The sequence below is a fragment of the Solanum stenotomum genome, chromosome 1, assembly GCF_019186545.1.
Source record: "Solanum stenotomum isolate F172 chromosome 1, ASM1918654v1, whole genome shotgun sequence".
NCBI lineage: Eukaryota > Viridiplantae > Streptophyta > Magnoliopsida > Solanales > Solanaceae > Solanum > Solanum stenotomum.
Genome location: NC_064282.1, coordinates 45,899,925 through 45,908,942, shown reverse-complemented (window position 1 = coordinate 45,908,942; position 9,018 = coordinate 45,899,925). Strand labels below are relative to the sequence as shown.

At 38.3% G+C, this 9,018-nt stretch overlaps 1 long non-coding RNA gene across 1 annotated transcript; it reads right to left on the bottom strand.

Moving 5' to 3' along the window:
* Window positions 1–1,146: 1,146 nt before the first annotated feature.
* Window positions 1,147–2,392, bottom strand: LOC125853733 (uncharacterized). Its single transcript, XR_007445208.1, has 2 exons — window positions 2,256–2,392; window positions 1,147–1,279 (listed from the first exon to the last, which is right to left on the bottom strand). It is a non-coding gene; the product is annotated as an uncharacterized LOC125853733 (long non-coding RNA).
* Window positions 2,393–9,018: the final 6,626 nt, after the last annotated feature.

The window sequence follows — 9,018 nt, the reverse complement described above, 5'->3', positions numbered from 1 at the left end:
GCACCGAAGGGTTTGTAGTACATTGTGACACTTCCCAAGTGGGTTTGGGTTGTGTCCTCATGTAGCATGGTAAGGTTATAACTTATGCATCGAGACAACTCAAGGTGCATGAGAAAAATTATCCAACTAATGACTTTGAGCTAGTTGTCGTAGTCTTTGCTTTAAAGATTTGGAGACACTATATCTATGGGGTACATGTGGATGTGTTTACCAACCACAAGAGTCTTCAATATGTTTTTAGCCAAAAAGAATTGAATCTCTGACAAAGGAGGTGGTTGGAACTCTTAAAAGATTATGATATGAGTGTCCTTTACCACCCCGGAAAAGCAAATGTGGTTCTGGATGCTTTGAGTCGTGTATCTATGGGTAGTGTGTCACATGTGGAAGAAGAGAAAAAGGAGTTAGCCCGTAATGTACATAGGCTAACCCAGTTGGGTGTTCGACTTGAAGATTCCCCAAAAGGAGGTGTCATGGTCCATCATAATACTGAGTCATCAGTTGTTGTTGACGTGAAGTCTAAGCAATATCTTGACCCTATTTTGATGGAACTAAAAGAGTCGGTTCTCAACAAAGCAATAGAAACTTTCTCTCAAGGAGAAGATGGGGTGCTTAGGCACCAAGGGAAGCTATGTGTGCCGGATATGGATGGCCTAAGAGAGACAATCTTAGAGGAGGCCCATGGGTCCCGATACTCCATCCATTCGGGAACCACCAAAATGTATCGTGACGTACGTGAGATTTATTGGTGGAACGGAATGAAAAGAAACATAGCAAATTTTGTGGCTAGGGGCTGAAATTGCCAACAAGTCAAAGCCGAGCACCAAGGGCCATGTCACGACCCAAGCCTAGGGCCTAGACGTGACCGGCGAATGGGGAACCCGAAGGAACCCCAAACAAGCCTCATAGCGTATCTTACACATCATTGGTCGCGGAAGCAATTAAAATGACCATAAGCGATAAGCATAATCAAGGGGGAAATCGGGACTAAGGGAGCAAGAAAAAAAAAAAAAAAAAGAAATGATACATAAATACCATAGATGAATCAAGCTCAAACATAATACACAACTTGTCCAACACCACCTCTAAACATAGGTACTTTAGCGGGGGCCAAGACAAACAACTGGGCTCACCCTCATAGACAAAACATAACTAAAAGGAAAAGTCTTATACATAGCAAAAGATCATAAGCAACGTCCCCGGAATGGAGGACTCACCAATAACCTTGATAGAAAATCGTATTAGCCACGCGGAGGACGAGGGTCAAGCGGTGCTCCGGTCCCTACATGGTGACATCATGTAGGCATAGAGTATGCGTTAGTACGTTTGAATGTACTAAGTATATGGGATGCAATGCAATGCAACAAGGGATGGACATCATAGGCAAAATGCATAATCGTACCCGATAGATAGCATATTAATGAGATGATATGTATAATGATGCTTATATAAAAATCATATTTAGTAGGGCATAGTATATGTGTAGTGAGTGACCATCAATATAGTATTTCCAAGGCCTACCACCCCCTTGGAGAGGCGAAAGAGGTACAAACCCCTCAATGTGGTTACCCGGGCCTACCACCCCCCGAGCTAGGGACCAAGGTACAAACCCCTCGATATGGTTATACGGGCCTACTACCCCCCGTACTAGGCAACCAAGGTACAAACCCCTCGATACGGTTATACGGGCCTACTACCCCCCGTACTAGGCAACCAAGGTACCAACCCCTTGATACGGTTACCCGGGCCTACAACCCCCCGAGCTAGGCTTGGTCGACTCACACACTATATAGAGAAAATCATATACATGTATCCATTTCATCATCATTTCAATACTTATATAATCATCCGACTCATAGGACGTACATTGGACCTTCCATTTCATAAGAATTCTATAAATGGCATTTTATCAAACATATGGTGGGCTACTTGTTCATGTAAATAAAATCATGTGTTTCAAGAGTACTAAGTCCAACCAATTTCAAAATCCATATAAAACAGCCCACCAACAACATACATATATATATACATATATAACAACCTTCATAATTTGATCATGGAGGCATGAAAACCATAAACATCATATAATCATTCCATTTCATGATAATATACAAAAATAGACCATAATAGGATGTGTAGTAATAATTCCATAATTCAAGAGTTCATAAATGATCATAAGGACCCATAAACTTGAAGTAAAATAGAGGATAAATGGTTGGACTTGTGGAAAGGAAGGTTTCCACAATCAACCCACATACCTCAACTTTGGAGAATTCTTGATGAAGATTGGAATGGAGAATTGCTTGAGATTGAATCTTGAATCCGGAATTAAAGCTTGGGATCCTTGAATTTGGTTGATGATCTTGGTGGAATTTTTGGAGAGGGTTTAGAGAGAGTTTTTGGATGTTTTGAAGTTAAATGACTAAGTATGGATATGTCCCCTTTTTATAAAAAAACGTCCCAACACTTAGAAAAAAAATTGAGGCGGGTGAACAGTGTTTTCGGCTACTGGAATTTGCATTTTCTGCCGGACAGGTTTTACGAAAATGGTCATAACTCCTTCATCCTAACTCGGAATGAGGTGAAACAAATTGCGTTGGAAAGCTAACTCACAGAGCTTTAATTTTGATAGTTTGAGCTCCTTCCAGTTCCTTGTGTGCTGAGAGATATGCCCCTTTAAAGTTGACCCTCAAAATCGCATTTTTTGCGATTTTCGAATTTTGATACGGTTGTTCTAAAATTCGGGTTAGACTCATTTCCCACTCAATTTGACCCCCTGAATAAGAATATGAAGTCGAATTTCCGAAATGATGCAAGGATTTTGATATATATGGAAATTACAATTTTAGGTCTTTTCGAAGCACATTTTTGGGCATTTTTGGGGTCGTTTCAGGCCAGTAGGTCTAACACATGTATTGATATCCCTATTTGGAAGTGGGAAGAGGTCAATATGGACTTCGTGGTAGGTTTGCCTCAAACCCGTAGGCAACATGACTCCATCTGGGTCATTGTGGATAGATTGACTAAATCAACCCATTTCCTTCCCATCAAGGTTTCTTATTTGGCGGAAGATCATGCTAAGTTGTACATTAAGGAGATTGTGAAGTTGTATGGGCCCCGTTGTCAATTATTTCGGATAGAGGTGCCCAATTTACTTCCCATTTTTGGAGGTCTTTCCAAAGTGGGCTTGGTACTCAAGTGAAACTTAGTACCACATTTCACCCTCAAATGGATGGTCAAGCGGAATGCACCATCCAAACCTTAGAGGACATATTAAGAGCGTGTGTCATTGACTTCAAAGGTAATTGGGATGACCGCCTATTTGATAGAATTTTCCTACAACAATAGCTACCACTCGAGTATTACTATGGCACCCTTTGAAGAAGTTTATGGTAGAAGGTGTCGATCTCCAGTTGGGTGGTTTGAAGTAGGTGAATTTGCTCTTCTTGGTCCCGAGGTAGTCTATGAGGCTACAGAAAAAGTTCAACTTATAAGGGATAGGTTGAAAACAACTCATAGTCGGCAAAAGTCTTATGCCGATAATAGAAAGAAGGATCTTGAATTTAAAGTAGGTGATTGGGTCTACTTGAAGATCTCACCCATGAAAGGGGTGATGAGGTTTGGTAAGAAGGGGAAGCTTAGCCCCTGGTATGTTGGGCCTTATGAGATCTTGAAGTGTGTTGGAAAGGTCACTTATGAGTTGAAATTGCCCATCGAATTGGCCTCGGTTCACCAGATGTTCCATATTTCTATGTTGAAAAAAGTGTATGAGTGACCCGGTGTCCATTCTCCCTCTAGAAGGCTTAGGGGTGAATGAGAACCTTTATTATGAAGAGATTCCAGCTGAAATCTTAGATCGTCAAGTTAAGAAGTTGAGGAATAAAGAGGTGGCCTCTGTAAAAGTCTTATGGAGAAACCACCTAGTTGAGGGTGCAACATGGGAGGCCCAGGCCAACATGAAGTCCCGCTACCCTCATCTTTTTCCTCCTACTCCTAGCCAAAGTTGAGGTTAGTAGTCTCTCTTAATTAGGTATAAATTGAAAATCATGTGTGTTGATGATTATGACATGATTTCCTTGTATGTGCATATTTTTTTTGTGAAAATTCATGCTTAAGTTGTATTTTGAGTTTTCTTGAATTTTGTTTCTCATAGTTGAAATTGCACCCATAGATGTTGTGTGATGTTGTCTTCATGAGAGTGGTAATGAGCATACTTGATGTTGTCTTGTTAAAGAAATGTCTTGTTGATTGCTTAATGTATATATTGATGCTCATTGAATATGGAGAAGGTAGTTCCTCCTATACTTATGTGAAGTAAAGAGTTTTGAGCATATTGATGGTGTGGATTAACTTCCTATATGACATGATGATATGATGTTGTTGATATGATTGGTTGTTGTGCTGCTAGTTTGAGTCATTGTCTCCCTAGAAAGAAATCCAAGTGACATTCGGGGACGAATGTTTCTAAGGGGGGGATATTGTAACACCCCGGAAATTCAATGACTTAAGTTAGAGCGTCAACTTACTAAAAATAACTTAAAAAGACTTAAAATGATGTTTCTAAACCTATATTAATGCAATTAACTTGGTTTGGAAGAGTAAAAGTCTAAACGTCAAGAAACGACCACGACGTCTGAAAACTATAGAAGAATGTGTTCTAATATGTCCTTAGGTTTTGGGCGGGTTTGGGTGTGTCTTATGATGGTATAATGTTGTAAAAAGGTTTAAATTAGGTAAATATATGTTTATAGGGTCAATACATTCCAACACGACTCCCCGGGGCCACCCTAAGGGGACCCGAGGAGGACCCCAACCTTGGCCAAGCAAGCTGCCAAGGCAGCTTGCAAATTCACTTGGTGGGAATAGCTCCGCGTTGCGGACTAGCTCCCCCAAGGAGAAAAAAGTTTGTTCGCTATGCGGTCGTGTCGCTGACTCTACTGTCTCGAAATTTAATTACAAATATCTTCAAGGAACAGCTCCGCGTCCGGACTTGTTCCGCGACAAAAATGCAGAAATTCAGAAATTGATTTTTACTTCATTAAAGAGTCCAACTAAGTGTGGGTATTTAGGGGACATGTATATAATGATTTTTAAGTCAATTTACCTCACTTTTATCACTAAAACACAAAACCCCAAAGATCTAAACCTAAATTTCCTCCTTCTCTCTACTCTCTCTCTCCTAAAGAGCTCCATTGAAGAAGATTGGAGCTTCAAGAAGAAGACCAACTCTCCAAGGTTTCAACTCGGATTTTCGTGGTTAATTCGTCAATAAGGTATGGTTGCTTATCACTCTTGGGATTCCTTTCCCCAAAAGGCCCCTTCAAGATGAACTTCAAAATCTCCAATTTCTAGGTTTCAATCCAAAAGTGTGGATCTTCTTTCTAAAGTGAAATTGATGTTATAAACTGACTTTGATTGATGTTATATGAACAATTATGGATGAATTTATGTTATTGAAGAATTCCCCATGAGACCCATGTTTCTCCTTCTTTTCCTAATTCTAACCCTAGTTTTTGTTGGATATTGATTGAAGGATATGAGTTGAATGTGATGTTATGTAATTCATGTTTGTATGATGAATCTACCCTAGGTTATGTATAATTTCTATTAAATTAGGGTTGAGTCTTTGAATGAAGTGTTGAAGGCAATGAAGGGAATATTTCAATTGCTTATATTGATGTTGATTATGTTGTTACTTCATGAATTACCTTGTATTATGTATTGGTTATGAATAAATTAGTAATTGAAGTATGGATGTCCAAAGAAGGGCATGAAGGTATGAAGGTTGGTTCTTCTTTGAACTCAAGTATGAAAGGTGAATTACTTAGAGTGTAATGATGTTATACCTAATGTGTTGTTGTGGTGTTGATGACCTAGTTTCCTCATCCTTAACCCTCTACACTTGAATTAGCTATGCAGTATGTATGTATGTTATGGTATGAGTGCTATATGATTGAAAGTTAGTTCCCATGATTATAGTGTAATGTAAAGTGAAAGGTTTACTCAATTGCTTAGTGTTTCTAAAATGAAAGGATTGTTACTCACTTATGAACATATATGAGCTATTATGGTAAGATGTCTACATAAGTCTATGAAAGGCTAATGTGAACTAATGTGATGACTAAAGATGATTACAAAAGGGAATTAGATGCTTAGCACCGAAAGGGCATGTAAATGAGATGGGGGTCTCACGTTTAGTAAGTCCGGCTCCCTACATGGGTTTCCTCACATTTAGCAAGTCTGGATTACCCACAGTATGTGTTGTCCCATGAGATGGAAACCCCCACGTTTAGTGAGTTAGGGTTTCTAGAAGCAATCTCATTGACCCTTAAATATATGCCCACATATGACTCTAGCTTAGTGGATCCACCTAGATAGCTATGTACGAATGGTTACACCTTTGGCAAGTGTTAACCCTCTATTTTTAGTGTGGGAGTAGAACACTGGATTCCATGTAGCTCTTATGGTCTATGTCGGTTATTGCAATATTTCCCTATTGTAAAAGTAAATAAAAGGTATGAACCGTGTGAACTCTTACTAGGGCTTTCTTAAGGTTTTCTACATAGTGTAAGGGAGGGTATGGGACTTCTCTTGCACATTGCACTTGTGGGATCTTAAGGGATCGTTGTAGTAGTGTTCTCTTATGCTTATGACTTATGTATGTTGAAGCTATGTTATATATGATTATTTTGAATATGGTAAGTTATGATGAATTATAGTGTTATGAATGTATGCATGAAGTAGGTTGCTTAATGTGATACTTGACTTTGAATAGGGTTATGGGGTTCTATTCTTTGCATTGCACTAGTATTGCTTGGGTTATCTACATGTTGGGATGATATTATGTTGGTTTGGACTATGATGCTTACTTTGTGTGCTTATTGGATTTACTTGGTAAAAAGCATGTTTTGACTAAATGTCCTTTTATGCATGTTTTAATGGTTTTTATGCATAGTAGACATACTTAGTACATGTGTTGTACTAACCCATAGTTTCTCCCTTTCCCCAAACATTTAGGTTCGGGCCGTTGAGGATTTAAGCTTACTTCTTTAGAAACTTAGAGTTGCTTCCCCAAGTTGGTGAGTCCTCAAATCCGAGGACAAGACCCTATGATCTAGCTTCTATGTTTAGTTCTTTGCTTATGTTGAAAGACATTATTGTACTTTCCTATTTCAAGACATCTTATTGATGTAAGGGCTAAGTCCCAATTTCGATACTTATACGTCTAGATGGTACATTGTGACAAAATTAGATTATGTTTTTCATATATGAAGTGAAGTTGAACTTCCAAAGTAAAAGTTTTAAATTTTTCGTAATTTTATTCTATGATACATGCTATGACGAATGTTAAGGGCTTATATAAGACCTCTTCGAGGTCGAATACGTCGGTAACGACTAAGAGGTGGTCTCGGGTCGTTACAATAGCTTAAGGTCCACGATAAGAACTATCTAACTCATGATCTCGAGCTTCCACCCGTAGTGTTTGCCCTAAATATTTTGAGACACTACTTGTATGGTGTTCATGTTGATGTGTTCACAGATCATAAAAGCCTCCAATCTGTGTTCACCTAGAAACATTTGAATCTTATTTAGAGGAGATGGCTTGAATTCCTCAAAGACAATGATATGAATGTTATCTATCATCTGGGTAAGGCCAATGAAGTGGCTGACGCCCTCAGCATACTATCCATCGATAGTATAGCACATGTTGAGGAAGAGAAGAAAGAATTAGCCAAAGATGTTCACCGGCTTGCTCACTTAGGAGTTCTCCGTATGGACACATTAGATGGTGGTGTGATAGTTCATAATGGGTTAGGATCTTCATTGGTAGCGGATGTTAAGGAAAAGCAACTAATTTATCAAACTTTAATTTAATAAAAAGTTGAACATAAATTATAGAGTACTGGTCTTTAATATAATCCTTCTACATGGTACGGACAATCTCCTTACGTTGAACCTGCATTTCTCAATCATATGACCGAGAAAATGGACCAACATTGTTACATTGAGCCATTTGTTGGTCAATACCATGCAACTATATTTTCATGCTCATAGACCAAAAATATTTCATCACTCCTTTGGTATTCTTGCAAATAATTATGTAACACTGTACAAGCTATGAGAATTTTAACTTGTGTGTCAATATCATAATGGTTCATGCCTTATTTTACTTATGTGCAATTACACATTTTCAGTGCATTAATTTCATGCTAAAATCAAACATATTGGAAGAAGTGATTTGGTTGGATAAGATGAGTGTCATCACGTCCATTTTTGGATCGTGACAAAGGATATCAAAGCCATCACCTTACATAACCCTTTCCAATTGTAGAACATTTTTAATTTAATAACGCATACTTTCCATATGTCTACCACTTCCACTTTATCACTAGGTCTAACATCCAAATCATACAAGACATATGAACTACTCACATGAGGAACAAAACACGATTCAACATTGTAAGTGAGAGTGAATGGAATGAAGCAATAAGAATCAAATTGGACCAAGAGCGCACGACGGAGATTCAAGAAGTGAATATTTTTCCTAAAAGTCACATTGTGTATTGAAGATAAGCAACAGACCTCTCCACGCCAATCTTCGAGACTCTATTAGACTTGACTTGTACACAAGTGAGACCTATGAACTTGGAGCTTTGATAGCATTTTGTCACAACCCAAAAATGGACGTGATGGCACTTGTCTTATACCTCGAAGACAAGTCAGCCTAAAATCCAGCTAATATGATAAATGTGGAAGGAAAACCATAAAATCCCATACAATAAAATAATGTAGAAATTTATAATCAACTTAAATATACCATAAAACCTAGTTGTCATTTGCACAAGCCTCTAATGTATTACAATAGAATAGAAAGAAATTAGAAGTCTCAAATGATAATGTATCTAAAGTAGAACAAGATCATAAATAGGAGTAAGGAGGTCCGTTGCAATTACAAACAACTACCTCACAAATCTCCATAAGAAGCCTCAAACAAGAAGAGAATGAAAAATATCACAAAGA